The sequence below is a fragment of the Sarcophilus harrisii genome, chromosome 2 (genome assembly GCF_902635505.1).
Source record: "Sarcophilus harrisii chromosome 2, mSarHar1.11, whole genome shotgun sequence".
Taxonomy (NCBI): domain Eukaryota; kingdom Metazoa; phylum Chordata; class Mammalia; order Dasyuromorphia; family Dasyuridae; genus Sarcophilus; species Sarcophilus harrisii.
Window position 1 is genome coordinate 378,466,585 of NC_045427.1, and position 14,307 is coordinate 378,480,891.

Below are 14,307 nucleotides of genomic sequence, written 5' to 3' on the forward strand. Positions count from 1 at the left end.
ATGCCACAGCATCTTCTACCCCCAAATCAATTAAACTATAAACCCATTTGAAAAATTGGTTTACAATTTATTTACAATTCAGCCATTATTGAATTCTAACCACTCACTGCCAGTTCATTCTGAAAATATATGAAGTCTAAAAAGTCACATGGTACCATGTTTTAAAGATTTTTTTTTACTCTTACTCAAAACTGTTGTCACTTTGCGCATTTGTGTGCATCACATCATGTGGAACAATTTGAATAACCCTCTCTTCTTGTCTCAGTTCATTAGCTCTCGCTTAGTTTCCTGAAATTGAAAGTAAGGAGTGAACTTATATTCAAATCCCCAAATCATGTGTTTTGGACTTGAAAGCATATCAAATTTCTAGAGAAGATGACTGCTTGAACAGAGGCAAACATTCCAAATCCCACAAAGGTACTCCAACAAAAACCTAAAAATAGCACTCAATGAAATAATGATCAAAAATACTACACAAAACCATGGTTTGGGACTTCATGTCAAAACCACAAACAAACAACAACAAAATGAGTCCTTAAAGTAGGAAAAATAGATAAGGGGCCATTGTAGCAAAACCAGTGCCAGTACAAGCAAACAAGACAGAAACCTCCCAGTGTAACCATAAATGAGACAGAGATAAGCAAAGCTTTCAAATCTCTGCTTCTGGAAGTAATAAAAGAGAATAACAAGCTTGAAAAACCCTCAAGTTAGTAGGAAAAAAAAAAACACCTAGCATGGACCCAACTAGGCACCTGGTGTATTAGTACCAATATAAGTACAGCAACTCTCAAACGATTAAACTCTTAGTAGAAGGTCTTTTGGGATCTTAACATTCTGTTGTTAAAATTCCATTTTTTGCACTTTAGTCAGGCCAGTCCACTACCTTGGGAGGTCATGTCTTTCCTAATGCCCTTCTAAATTGTCTTAGACTGGACATTGCTTTACCCTAACTTTTAATTAATCATAAGTGAAAATTTATGAATCTAAACCAGAAGTCAATGTGAAAAAATCCATAGATCATTTCCAGAAATTAAAGTATCAAGAATATTAAAACCAAAATCCATAGATTCTATATCAAAAGAAAAATACTACAAGTAATTACAAGGAAAGATTTTAAATATCAAGTGATCATAGTCAGTATTACATAGGCTCTGACAGCTTCTATTGTAAATAAGAATCTTGCAATACAGTAACCCTAAATAAAAATATTTTTTTAAAAAGCTTAGTTGTAACTAAGAACAATGCAATTTGAAAAGCTGAGTATAATCCTATTGGAGGGAAATTGATCTTTACTAAAATAGACAACTTTCAAGGATTCTTTATGTTTTTATAAAAGACCAGAATTTAATACATATAAGAAGCAACTCTGAGTCAAGAGAAACCTAGGGAAGTAAATTTAATTGACTAATTGAATGGAATATACAATGAAAACATATTCACATTCTAATAGAAAGAAGAAAAACTATTCTTTCACATCATTAAAGGCTTCAAAGGCCACTGTGAGAATCAAATAAGACAAAATACCTGCAGAGAGCAAAAGAGGGAGTGAAGGTTCCTATTTCTCACCATTAGGGTAGTTACAAGATGTATATAAACTTAAGAGGAAGAAGTTAGGGACACACCTCAGTTGCACTAACTTCATATGTTTGACCCAGGGAAAAAATGCTTGAAGAAAGGGGGGGGGGGGGGAAGAGAGAGAGACAGGACACAGAGACAGAGCACACCAAGTCTAATTCAGTGTGAAGTAAACAAAACTAAAACAAGTTATATAATTTTTTTTTATTGTTGAGATACTGTGGAGGGGGTCTGGCTATAAATGCACAGTAAAAAAAAATGGAAATGAGGAGCATTCTATATTCTGGGTACTAGGACAGGGCCAAGACAGGATACCAGAAAAAAAGATGCCAAGGGATCTTTGAGCAAGCACTCCAAGCAAAAGTAGAGGCCATTTTGTATCTTTCTTATCCATCACTCAGGGCAGAATCATAGATTTAAGACAGAAAGAAATGGTAATGTGCATCAAACCTGACCATAACTAAACCTTGAAGAAGTTTACAGAAGTATACAATCTTTTTTTTTTCTTCTCTGGTCCCAGGAGCAGAGTGGAATATCTCTGATATGAGCATAAATGATTTACAATAAATACAATAAAGCTGAAGTATTGTATTCATCTTTTATGGACCAAAATGCAACAAAATTTGCATTCAACTAATGTCCTTTGAAACAAAATTTAATTAATTGGAAAATAAATAAATGTATTGAATAAATTTATGGTTTTAATATATATAAGTATATATATATATATATAGTCATACATTTTTGATGTTTAAGTTTAAAATTTGGTGTTTAAGTGTCAAAACTAAAACGTATGTAGAAATTTCTATTCCTTCTCAAAAGATTTGCATTTTTAGCAATGGAGGAAACTTGCACTGTAAGAACACATTCATGAAGGCAGACTCTAACATGTCTATGACTTATTAAATAAATTCTAAGTGTTTATTTGTTTATTTGAGATCCATACAAGTTAAATCATTACCATAGCCTTGCATAAATTAGTGTTGAAAATAGTATTTACTATTGTTCTGTAAGAAACAATCAGCAGGATGATTTCTGAGAGGCTTGAAGAGGCCTACATGAACTGATGTTAAGTAAATGAGCAGAACCAGGAGATCATTATACACGACAACAAGAATATACAATGATCAATTCTGATGGACGTGGCTCTCTTCAACAATAAGATGATTCAAAGCAGTTCCACTTGTTCAGTGATGAAGAGAGCCGTCTACACCCAGAGAGAGGACTGTGGGAACTGAGTGTGGAACACAACATAGAATTCTCATTTCTGTTGTTATTTGCTTGCATTTTGTTTTCTTTCTCAGTTTTTCTTTTTCTTCCTTGTTGATCTGATTTTTCTTGTGTAAAAGGGTAATTGTATAAATATGTATACATATATTGGATTTAACATATATTTCAACATATTTAACACGTATTGGACTACCTGCCAGCTAGGGGAGGGAGTGGGGAGAAGGAGGGGAAAATTTGGAACAAAAGGTTTTGCAAGGGTCAGTGTTGGAAAAATTACCCATGCATATGCTTTGAAAATAAAAAGCTTTAATAAACAAAGAAGGAAAATAGTATTTAAATGCAATTCTTTCTGAAAACAAATTTAATACCACACCCTCTGTTATGTTCTCATTCTCTCTCTCTCTCTCTCTCTCTCTCTCTCTCTGTCTCTCTCTCTTAATTTTATCTAGCTCTGTCTCTTTGGTTTTTCCTTTTGTTTCCATCCATCTGTCTGTGCTTTTCTTTCTCTTTTTGTATTTCTGTGTTTCTTTCTCTGTCCCTCTCTCTTTGTGTCTCTTTTCATCTTCTTGTCTTTCTTCTCTATCATCATCTTTATATGTTTCTATTCCTCTATTTCTGTCTATCTGCCTGTCTCTCTTCTTTTTTCTCCTTTTTCCTTTTTTCTCTTTGTATGTGATTCTGTCTCTCTTCCTCTGAAGCTTTCTGTATCTCTCTATTTCTCCTCTCTGTGACTGTCACTTTTTCTTTTTGTTTCTCTATCTTTTCTCTCTTTTTCTAAATTTCACTATTTCTTTTCATCTTTCTTTGACTGTCTTTCTGGATTCTTCTGTTCCTTCATCTCTGCCTCTCAGACTTTCTCTCTGTGACTTTTTCTCTATCTCTGCCTTCCTCTCTATTTCTCTTTGCTTTTCTTCTCTCTTTATGATTCTGTCTTTCTTGGGTTCACTGCCTAAGGTTATTTTTCTTATTTGTTTCTCTAAATCTCTGTCTGCTCTCCTTCTGTAAATCAGTCTCTCTTCTATCCATTCCTCTTTATCTCTCCCATTCTCTGAGTCAGTCTCTCTCTCTCTCTCTCTCTCTCTCTCTCTCTTTCTTTCTTCTGTCTCCCTATCTTCTCCAATCTACTCTCCCTTGATGTTTTCTATCACTATTAGATAGCAGAACTTATAGAACAATAAAGATGAGATATGTTAAAATAACAATAATGCTGTTCATTCAACTTTAGAAAGGTGAAAGGTGGGTGTCCTCTCTTGGATTGTTCTGAGCTCAAAATTCTTGTCTACCAATCTAGGACTCAGATTATCTTACCTTTGAATGAATCCAACTTCAGATCAGTTGGGATTCAAGACCAGGCATCATATAGATCAGAATTATTTTGTAGAAAATCTCTAAAGCAAAACTTAAAAATAGTACATATCTAATGTCATGGCAGAATGGATTTATAATTACTTTCATAGAAAAGGAACATAGTTAAAGAAGAATATGACTCTCCGAAAATTAAAATTGAACAAGAGGAAGTGAGTGAAGCTGTAAGAGACCAAAAAATAATAAAATAAAATAAAAAGAATGAAAAACTAGAAGAGAATGTGAGACATCTCATTAAAAAAACACATATGGAGACCAGATCTTGTAGAGAAAACAAGAATAATTGGATTCCTGAGACATTTGACACAATAATACACTGATACAAGAAATAATTTAAAAATATTGTCCTGAAGTAATAGGACAAAAGGGAAAAGTAGAAATAAAAAAAATTCACTAATCGCCACCTGACAAAAATTACTATAAGTAAACAGGAACAATATTGCTGAATTTGAAGCTCCAATGATCAAAGTATTGGGTATATCAATTAATGAAAAAGGAATAAAAAGAAAGGAAAAGAATATGGTGAGGTACAGAAGGGTGCATTAAATTATTGGGAACAGAATAGGGTGTGTAGATTAGTGGGAATCAGGTATAGAAGGAGGAAAATGTGGGAGAAGATAAGAGAAAGATCTTTGGGAACATGAGAGAAGGTTAAGTAATAGGAAGGTAAGTTAAATGGTAGAAGTAAATAAGAAGAGTTTAGGATAGCAAACAAGTGATAATATGCAAAGAGAATAAAAATGATCAGAGGTAGAATTAATTGGGAAAAAAAAGTAGGGATTGTAATCATTGATCTCAGACACAGTCAAATCTACAATATATGTCATCTTTATTAATATTGTTTTAGATGAATGTGTATATGTATATGTGTGTGTTTCTTTGTGTATATGTGTCTATAAATACAGATTTCTATATTTCCACATATGTATGTTTGTGTATTTGTGCATATATGTATACATAAATATATCTATGATTAACTGTAGCATGTTTGGGAGAGGTGAAGTTGAGGAAAGGGGAAAAGGAATCAAGTAAAAAGTATTTAGTATAGAACAAAAGAAAACTTACAAGGAAGTAAAGATAGACAGTTCTAAATACAATATCTTGTACTAATACATATGCTTTCTTGAAATGGGAATTTATTGTTACATATTGTGAATCTTCCCTAATGTTTGGCTTGGCAATGTGTTTTTTTTCCTATTTTCTATTTAATTTTTAAAAAGAATAAAGGAGCAAAGTGTACAAACAAGATAAAAAAAAAACCAAAGGACATCTATTTTCTTTCCCACAAATTTGTGCTTAAAAGATAAATATCTCATGTGTAAAAATTGCATGTGTAAAACATGAAACTCTAGCCCTTGGACATTATCATAAGCTTCCCTAAAAGGTAATGGGGGATTTTTAAAAGATGCTTAACAGACATTTATTTCACTTTCTCTTCAGGCTCAGTCTTTTCAAATACTTCTCAAATGTCCAGATTTCATATTCAATCAGGTCTGACCTTGACTTTTTTGATGCTTTCAGGTTTAGGACCACCTTGCAACATGTACCTTCTTTTCTGAGAAGCAGTGTAATTAAGAAAGAATCACATCCCTAAGAGCAGTACATACATAGATTCAACAACATGAGAACTTTTTTGACTTTATAAGAGAACCATTCAGGCTAGAAACTTCCTTTTCTCAGAACTATTAAGTGATCTGGATTTAATGATAGGAATACAGAAAGGAAGGGGAATCTAGGGACTCAAAGCATCCTCTTTGGGACTGTTATAGCTCTCTGCTCAACTACCCATAAAGGGAGAAGTTTGAGGAAAGGGAGCAGAGTCTAAAAATGACACACTCAAAAGAGAAAGTCTTAAATCTGGAACTGTTGAATCAGGCATGTCTTTTAGCATGAGGAACATGTTCCCATAGAAAAAGATCAAGGAATAGACACAATTATGTAGGAAGTATTCCTTTACACTCCTTGCCCTGTGTTCTTACAGATTGCATTAATTAAAAGGTTGCAAGGAGACACTGAAGGAAAAGCTTTAAATTCCTCAAGTAGTCACTAAAATGATCATTGGAGTGGTAGTTAGAGGTCATAAGTTCAGATCTAATACATGCTACTTACTTCCTATTTGACTATTTTTTTCCCCCTGAGGCACATTGTTTTCATCACCTGTAAAATGAGAGCATTGCACTAAATGATTTTGAAAGCTCATTCCTGCCCTAGATTCTATGACAGAATGTCGCTCCAAGTATGAAAAAGTGAGTGGCAGATTTCACTCTATGTCTGCAGAACCATCCTATGGCTGCAGCTTATCTTATTATGAATGATCAAAGATACAGGACAAAAAGAGTCCACTAACATCCCTGCCTTTCCTATCTGTGGCTCACTGAGCTGCTCATCAACATCATAAAGAAGTTAATCAATGCAATGATTGGCTGAATGGAATCTAATTAATTTTTCATTCAGCTAGCAAGTATTTTGTTGAAAAAGGTATAGGGAATGGCCTCCACCTTTTCCATTTTTATGCAACTCATAGGGTCCCATTTGTACTAATATGGTATACATGAAGCTGCTTTTTATATAATTATTTATCCAACAAGGAAAATCTATTACTTTGAGAAAGCATCCCAGATTGCCATTTTCCCCTGCCTTGTGAATCAATTTCTATAAATTATCCAATTAAGATAGGCTGGAGGGCTCAGGCATAGAAATGAATTCCTAAAATATATGTACATTTGAAATGGTTTTCTGTTTTGGTCTCATATGGTAGCCAGGGTGACCACCCACATGGTATAATTTTAGGGGCTGGGTATACAGATACCCAAAAAATCCTCCCCCGCTTGGTTGGCTGGTGACTAGAATCCTGCTGTCAGGGCCGAATTTCTTTTTCTTTATTTATTTAAAAAAAATTATTGATCACCACAATAAAGCAAATGCCTCCTGGGAAGGATAACACTTTAAGCTATTATCAGTCATTAGAAAGAGATAACAGGTTTATTCTCTGGGTTTTCAACCTGCTAAATTAGGGAGATTGGATAAAAGATACAGAGAAGAGTATGCTGTTTCAGTTCAGGGAAGAACATCTGACTCCTTAGAGCTGTCATAAAGATGGAATAAACTTCCTTGTAAAACAGTGAGGTTCCCAACACTAGAAATTCAGAAGAAAGTAGATGAGCATCTTTCAGAAATGATGTAAAGAGGATTCCTATATGAGGTGGGAAGTTGGAGTCAATTATCTCTGACGGGAAAAAGGAATGAATCAAGCATTTATTAAACAACTACTTTATGACAGGCAATGTTCTTATAACTCTGGTTGGTAGAAGCTTTTAAGTTTTTTTACAGTTGAGGAAACTGAGGCAAACAGAGGTTAAGTGATTTAAACAGAATCACTCAGTTAGAAATTGTCTAAGGCTAGTTTGAATTCAGATCTTCCTGATTTCAAGACCAGTTCTTTATCTACAGAGACATTTGAATTTTATTCCAGCTCTGAAAAATGAGAAATATCTTAATTTAAGGGATGTTGTTCAAAGATCAAGCACCAAAAAATGACTCTGGTGGTCCTTCCCAGTTGTCAGTGAAGGTTGTAAGTGCCATCCTCCTCCACATGTTATTTTTTAAAATTTCTAAATGATTATTTTATTTGTTTTTATCAGTCTGGGTCTGTCTTCTTATCCTCTCACCCCAAACTACTTCCTCTCCAATTAAAAATTTAAAAACTCTATAAAAACATGTAGGGTTAATCAAAATAAATTTCCACATGAAACATGTCTAAAAATAATTTGTCTCATTTTGCATTCCGAATCCTTCACCTCTTATCAGGAGGTAGGTAGCATGTGTCTTCATTAGTCCTCTGGAATCTTGGTTGGTCATTATGCTAATAAGAACTCAGCACAATAATATTCCATAACATTTATAAATAGTAACTTGTTCTTCTATTCCCTAATTTATGGCTACTCCCATAGATTTACTTCCTTAGCCACCTCAAAAAGTGTAATAATTCTTTTTTGTATATCCTTATTTTGTTTAGGACTAAATCTTTTTTTAGTCTTTCCTCCCTCCAAATCCCCATCTCCACTAATCTCCTTTTTCTCTTATTTGCTGAATGAAATGTATTTTAGTACTCAATTCTGAGTATATTGTTCTTCTTTTTTAGTTTTTTTTTTTTTTTAGTTCAAATAAGAGTCTCCCTTTAATTCAAGTGTCTCCCTTCTATCCCCTCCCTCTTTACATAGATGTCTCTTTGTATATCCTTATTAGGTGAGATAATTTTCTCTAACCTTCTTTTCCTCCTCTAACTTCCATAATGTATTCCTCTTCCCCTCTCCTTTCATTAATCTCTTAAAATCATCTAAATCATAGGACCACTGCAAAGACTTTTTTAATTGGACTTCCTCTAGGAACTCTGATTATGAAAAAGAGCAGAGAGGACATATGTCATTTACTCTGGTAACAATATGAGCAGTTTCTCTTGTTTTGTACTTTTTTGTTTTTTCATGTTTACCTAATATTTCTCTTCATTCCTCCCTTTGAACTTCAAGTTTTCTCCATAGCTATGATCTTTTTTTCAGAAATGCTTATAGGAACATTTTTCCCTTGTACAATTATATTCAATTTTTCACCATAAACTATATCTGGGTGTAAGGCCATATCCTTTTTATTCTGTATTATCATATTCAAAGTTCTCTATTCCTTTATATTTGAAGTTAATATACTATATGTGATATTGACTATGGCTTTTTGGTACCACTTTATAGCTAATTGCAATATCCTCTTTTCATCAGAAAGCTTTGAGTTTTGATTGAAATATTCCTGGAATTTTTAATTTTATGGTTTCTTTCATGAGGTGATGATTAGAAATTAGGTACAATTTCTACCTTGTACGTGGGTTCTAAGAGATTTGGGCAATTTTCATATAAATTGTAATGTCTAGGATATATTTTTAATCATAGAATTTATATTGTTCAATGATTCTTTTTTCTCCCCTCAATGCTTTCCAAATCAGTTGTTTTTCTATAAGATACCATCCATTTCTTTATTACTATTAGCTTTTTGATTTTTAAAATATTTTTATTGCCTCATGGAGCCACTGACTTCTATTTTGTCCATTCAGATTTTTTTCATTGTTTAAGAAATGTTTTGTACCTCTTGAATCAAGATGTTAATCCCCTTTCCATTTTCTTTTTCTATAGCTGTCATTTCTTTTCCAATTTCTCCCACCGTTCAGGAGCTAAATATTGTTTATTAAAAAATGGAACTCCAACATAGTTTTGAATCAGAGGATTTTGTTCATTATGGGAAGTCTTTGAATGCTTTTTTTTTTTTTCACAAGTATGTCTTATTCTCCATAGCACATCATCTGGAGATAATCTTTTGCGACAAGCATGGCACTTTCCAGTGCAAACTTATGTGATAAGATGGAGAGGAAGAGGCCCAAAAGTTGAAAGACAAGACATAAAATAAACAAACAAAAACAGATGCAGAATCTTTCATGATTATTTGATGGACAAGTGGTTAGTATATCAATTCCTACTGCTACATTGAATATAATGCCAGGCTGATAGCCAAAGTGTCTATCCTTTGAGCTTAGAGGTATTTTGGCTTCAGAAAAAATGACGCTACTTGTGCTTACTGCTTAAAATATTTTCCAGGTTTTTACCACAAATTCCTCTTTTTGATAAATTATCCATTTTTTTTAAACCATTATGATCATGCATATTATTAAATTAATACTGGCAGCTCTGACAGAGACTCAGAAAGAGGGAATATAAAAACTAAGGGGGAAAAGATGAATAACTAGACTGAATAAGAATTCCCATAGATGAGACAAAGGTATTTTACAGTAATTTTGATGAAGGAAAAAACGTAAATGAAACAAAATGTACAATTACCAACTCATATAATTTTTTCATGTCTATAAAAAGTTTATAACAATGACCTATGAACATATTATGTACTCAAAATATCAGATTCCTAAAAGTTGGAAGAGACTTCAAAGACAACCTATACATGACCAGGAATTCTTTTTTACAAATTTACAATTTTACATCATAACTTACAGTATACTTATAACTATAACAGTTACAATGTTTGTGACAAGTGGGCATCCACAATGTACTTTAAATCCATGAAGGAAGGGAACATATACTACCCTTTAGATACAGGAAACATCTTCTTCCATGACAATTAAATCTACTTTTCAGATATGTCCCTGTATCACTCCTTATTCTGACCTAATTGATTAAACAGAAAAGCAAATTTATTCCCTCTTCTACAAAGCAGTCTTTTAAATATTTGAAATAAATTGAGAAAAAAAACTCTTGGAATGCAATATTCTAAATCAGCAAGTAATATTACAAATATATTCTTATTAAAATTTAATAAAGAACAGAATATGAGAAACACTGTCATATTAAGTAAAGCCTTCTGTTGTGAAATAATGCTCAGATTAATTGAACAATCATCTACTGGCTTATTTAGGCCCTCTACTCATGAAAAATCTAATGGCTCCCTGTGATTCCAAGAACAAACATAAAATTCTCTATTTAATATTTACCATCCCTCATAAAAATGATTTATTCTATATTTATAGTTTTCTTAAACTTGACTACTTTATATGTATTCTATAATCTAATAATATCAACCTTCTGTACTTCATGATAGTCCATCTCCCAACTGTGTGCCTTATCACTGTCTGTTCCCCATACATGAAATATTTTCCCTTTCATCTTTAATTGGCTTTATCAGGGTCTTAGTTCAGATCTCATCTCATTAATATGTATTACCCAGTTTCCCTTTCTCACATTTCCTCCTTACTTCCACTTCCAGTGCCTTCCTTTGAGATCATTCTCCATCAACTCTGCATGTATTTGGATATTCATAGTTATTTACATGTTGCATCCTCCATTAAAAAGCAAACTATTTGGAGGGCAATACTCATATTTTGCATTTATTTGTATCCCCAGTGCTTAGCACAGTACCTTATACTTATTAAATGTTTGATAAATGTTTGTTGACTTACTAAAGGTTTATTATGCACCTCTGTGAATGTCTGCAATAATCCTCCACTACAAATATTTTTGTTATGAATCCTATTACTCTTTCCCATAGCAGGAAACAAACTATGCTACCACCATCCATCCATCTCTGTTCCAAACATACACATAAGCAAAGTGCTTATTTAACACATTTGGAGAAAATAAACTATTATTAAGGGAAGGATATAGAGCAGTAAAGAGTCACCTGAGGTTGAAGAGGAAATTGACTAGAACCTGTAATCTGTGGATTAACTTTGTGCATTTTCCATATGGCAAAAAAGAAAAAAAAAGAGAAAGGAAAAGGAGGAGGATAGGGTGGATAATAAAAAGTGATTAGAGAGAAGAGGAAATAAGAAATGAATAAAATTATCATACAGTAAAAATGAGTCCTAAAATACAATGAAAATAAAAAAAAATAAATCATATAACATCAGGAGATTTAACAGCTCAACAGCAGAATTCCCAAATCTAATAGTAAACAAAAATAAATACAAATTTAAAGTAATTAAAAATTAAAAGAATAAATACCAATTTCAAAATCAAGACAAAAGTTAGAGCATTGAAGGATGAATTTAATTAGAGAGAAAGGAACTTGCACACGAGATATGTACAAATCAAAAGAACTAACCTTCAGGAAAAGGGAGCAAAAAAGAGAGAAAAGTTGAAGATCATATTCACTCAGAAAGAAAAAAAAGAAGTGAAAAAGTTGAATGCTACACTAGAGGAAATGATTATAAAGAGAGGTGATTCATAGAAACTATAGTTTCCTGGTTTATAGAAACATTACATTTCAGTCTTCATGGAAATTTGTAGATAAAATTTAGAATTTCAATTTCAAAGAATAAATATTTAAAACAAAGTTCTTTATTTAACTATAGATATCAATTTGCATGCTTAGTGGATATAAGAAGAAATAAAAATATTGTATTCAAAAAGATTAGATGTTTATTTACTCACAAAAATTGAAAGAATAGAGTAGGAAGTATTACAATCATTCTTTCACAAAAATTATGAGCATACATCACTATTAAACATTCTTATACTTGAAAAGAAATTGAAGAAACAAGTAAATTGAATCAACATTTTTTGATCATAATGCTACTAAATTCCATATAATTGTAGAATTACATTGTTTTGAAAATCTTTCTTTGATCAAGAATTAAAGAAAAACACAGAGCCCATAAAGAGGCAAAAGAAAAAAAGAAAAAATTGCATCCATATTTTAATGAAAACCTAATTTACTTCATAAATGAATAATTTTTAGGACATGGATACTCAGAGAAGAATTTATTAGAGAAAATGAAGAATACAAAAGGAAAGAAGTTCAATAATAATTCTAAAAATCCTGGAGTGTGTTTTTGTCTCTTTGACCTTCCTTAACAAGTGATAGGGAGAAAGAAGTATGAAGAGTAGGTTAAGAACAGTGGAGGAAAGGGATGTGGGTCAGCAAACAGAAACAAGATATTGTTCTGTGTTGGGGAACATGAAAATGTACTCACATGATGACTTGGCCTATTCACTGTAATATAGTGATCTAAGAAATCCCAAAGAAGATGATTGAAGAATGTTATCTGTCTCCAGAGAAAGAACTTATATTTTCTGAATGCAGACTGAAACATACTACTTTCCTCTATTTCTTTTTTTTTCTTCCTTCCTACATGTTCTTGCATAAAGATGACTAATATGGAAATGCTTTACATTATTGTACATATATATCTATATTTGATTATTTACTGTCTCAGGGAAAAGGGAAGAGAGGGAAAGATGGAATTTGAAACTCAAAACTTAAAATAAATTTTACTTTAACTAGCAGAAACAGACAGTGTCTTGTTTCCACTAAATTCCACTTTGAATGAGGGATAAACCCCAAAATAATGCGTATGTGTGTGTCCATAAAATTTATATATCATATATATCATATATTTATATATACATAAATATATATTTAATTATATACATATATATTTGTATACATTTACATATATATATTTAAATGTCCCATGTTTTGATTGACTTTGAGAATGGACTGGAAAGAGGATAAAATAAAAGTATTAAAGCACTTTTAGAATGGGTTGCCAGGAAAGTAGCAAGATTCTTGACACTGAAAATTTTTATTAATTAAATACTAGATGGCTTCTTCTTGGGAATATTGCAAAAATAATTTTTGTTCATGTAGGTTTTGACTAGCGAGTATCTTATACACATTACAATTTTAAGCTTTTTTGTGATTTTGAATGTCATCAGTAAAGGAATAATGAAAAGACATAGATTTATGGGGCATAGAAGGAGAAAGTGTGCATGGTTTCTGAACGCAACATTTGGATAAATGCTTACATCAATGAGTTCATCTATCTGAGTGAAGGTATTGTATTTAAGGTTATCATTAGTTTGGGCTAGCTTTCTGGAAGTCGCTGGGACCAGCTTTGATCTTAGTGCAGGAGGCAGGACAGCCACCATGAGGCAGGTCAAAGATAGAATGTCTGTCTTCCAGTCCTTCTTAGCCCTTATATACTTTATTGTAATTACATCTTTACAGTATACTGATTATGTGTGAACATAGAGAACCATTACATCATCATGCTAAGTACTAAGTATATATGTGAACTAGAGGACAATCATCTCATCAATTCTACCCAGTTAAGACCTTATTTCAAGTATACTTGTCCAGAGTTTCAGCCCTCTACAGATTAGTACATATAATAATAGGTGACTGGCTACATAGTATAAAACTTTAACTTCAAAATCACAATTAATTCTCTTACTAATTTATCTTTTGGAAAAATTCTTGTGGTGCTTACATGACCATAAAAAGTCAGAACAAAAAAATTGTTATTCTCCTACTGAGCAACCAATTTAATTAATCGATCAATGCTAGGCAGCATTGCAGAAGGAGACAATAATGATTCAGTAGGTACTACTCAACTCTTATCAAATCAGAACATCATTTTTGCAATGTAGTGAGCTTCTGTTATCATAAAGGAGTTACTTTGGAGACCAAAACTATTTCTTCCCAAGGACAAAAAAAAAAGTATTTTTTTGTAAGATAGAAGCAAAAATTATTCAGAGTACGTGGTGCTATTTTCACAAGTGGTTCTCAATTTACCTATTTTGGGGA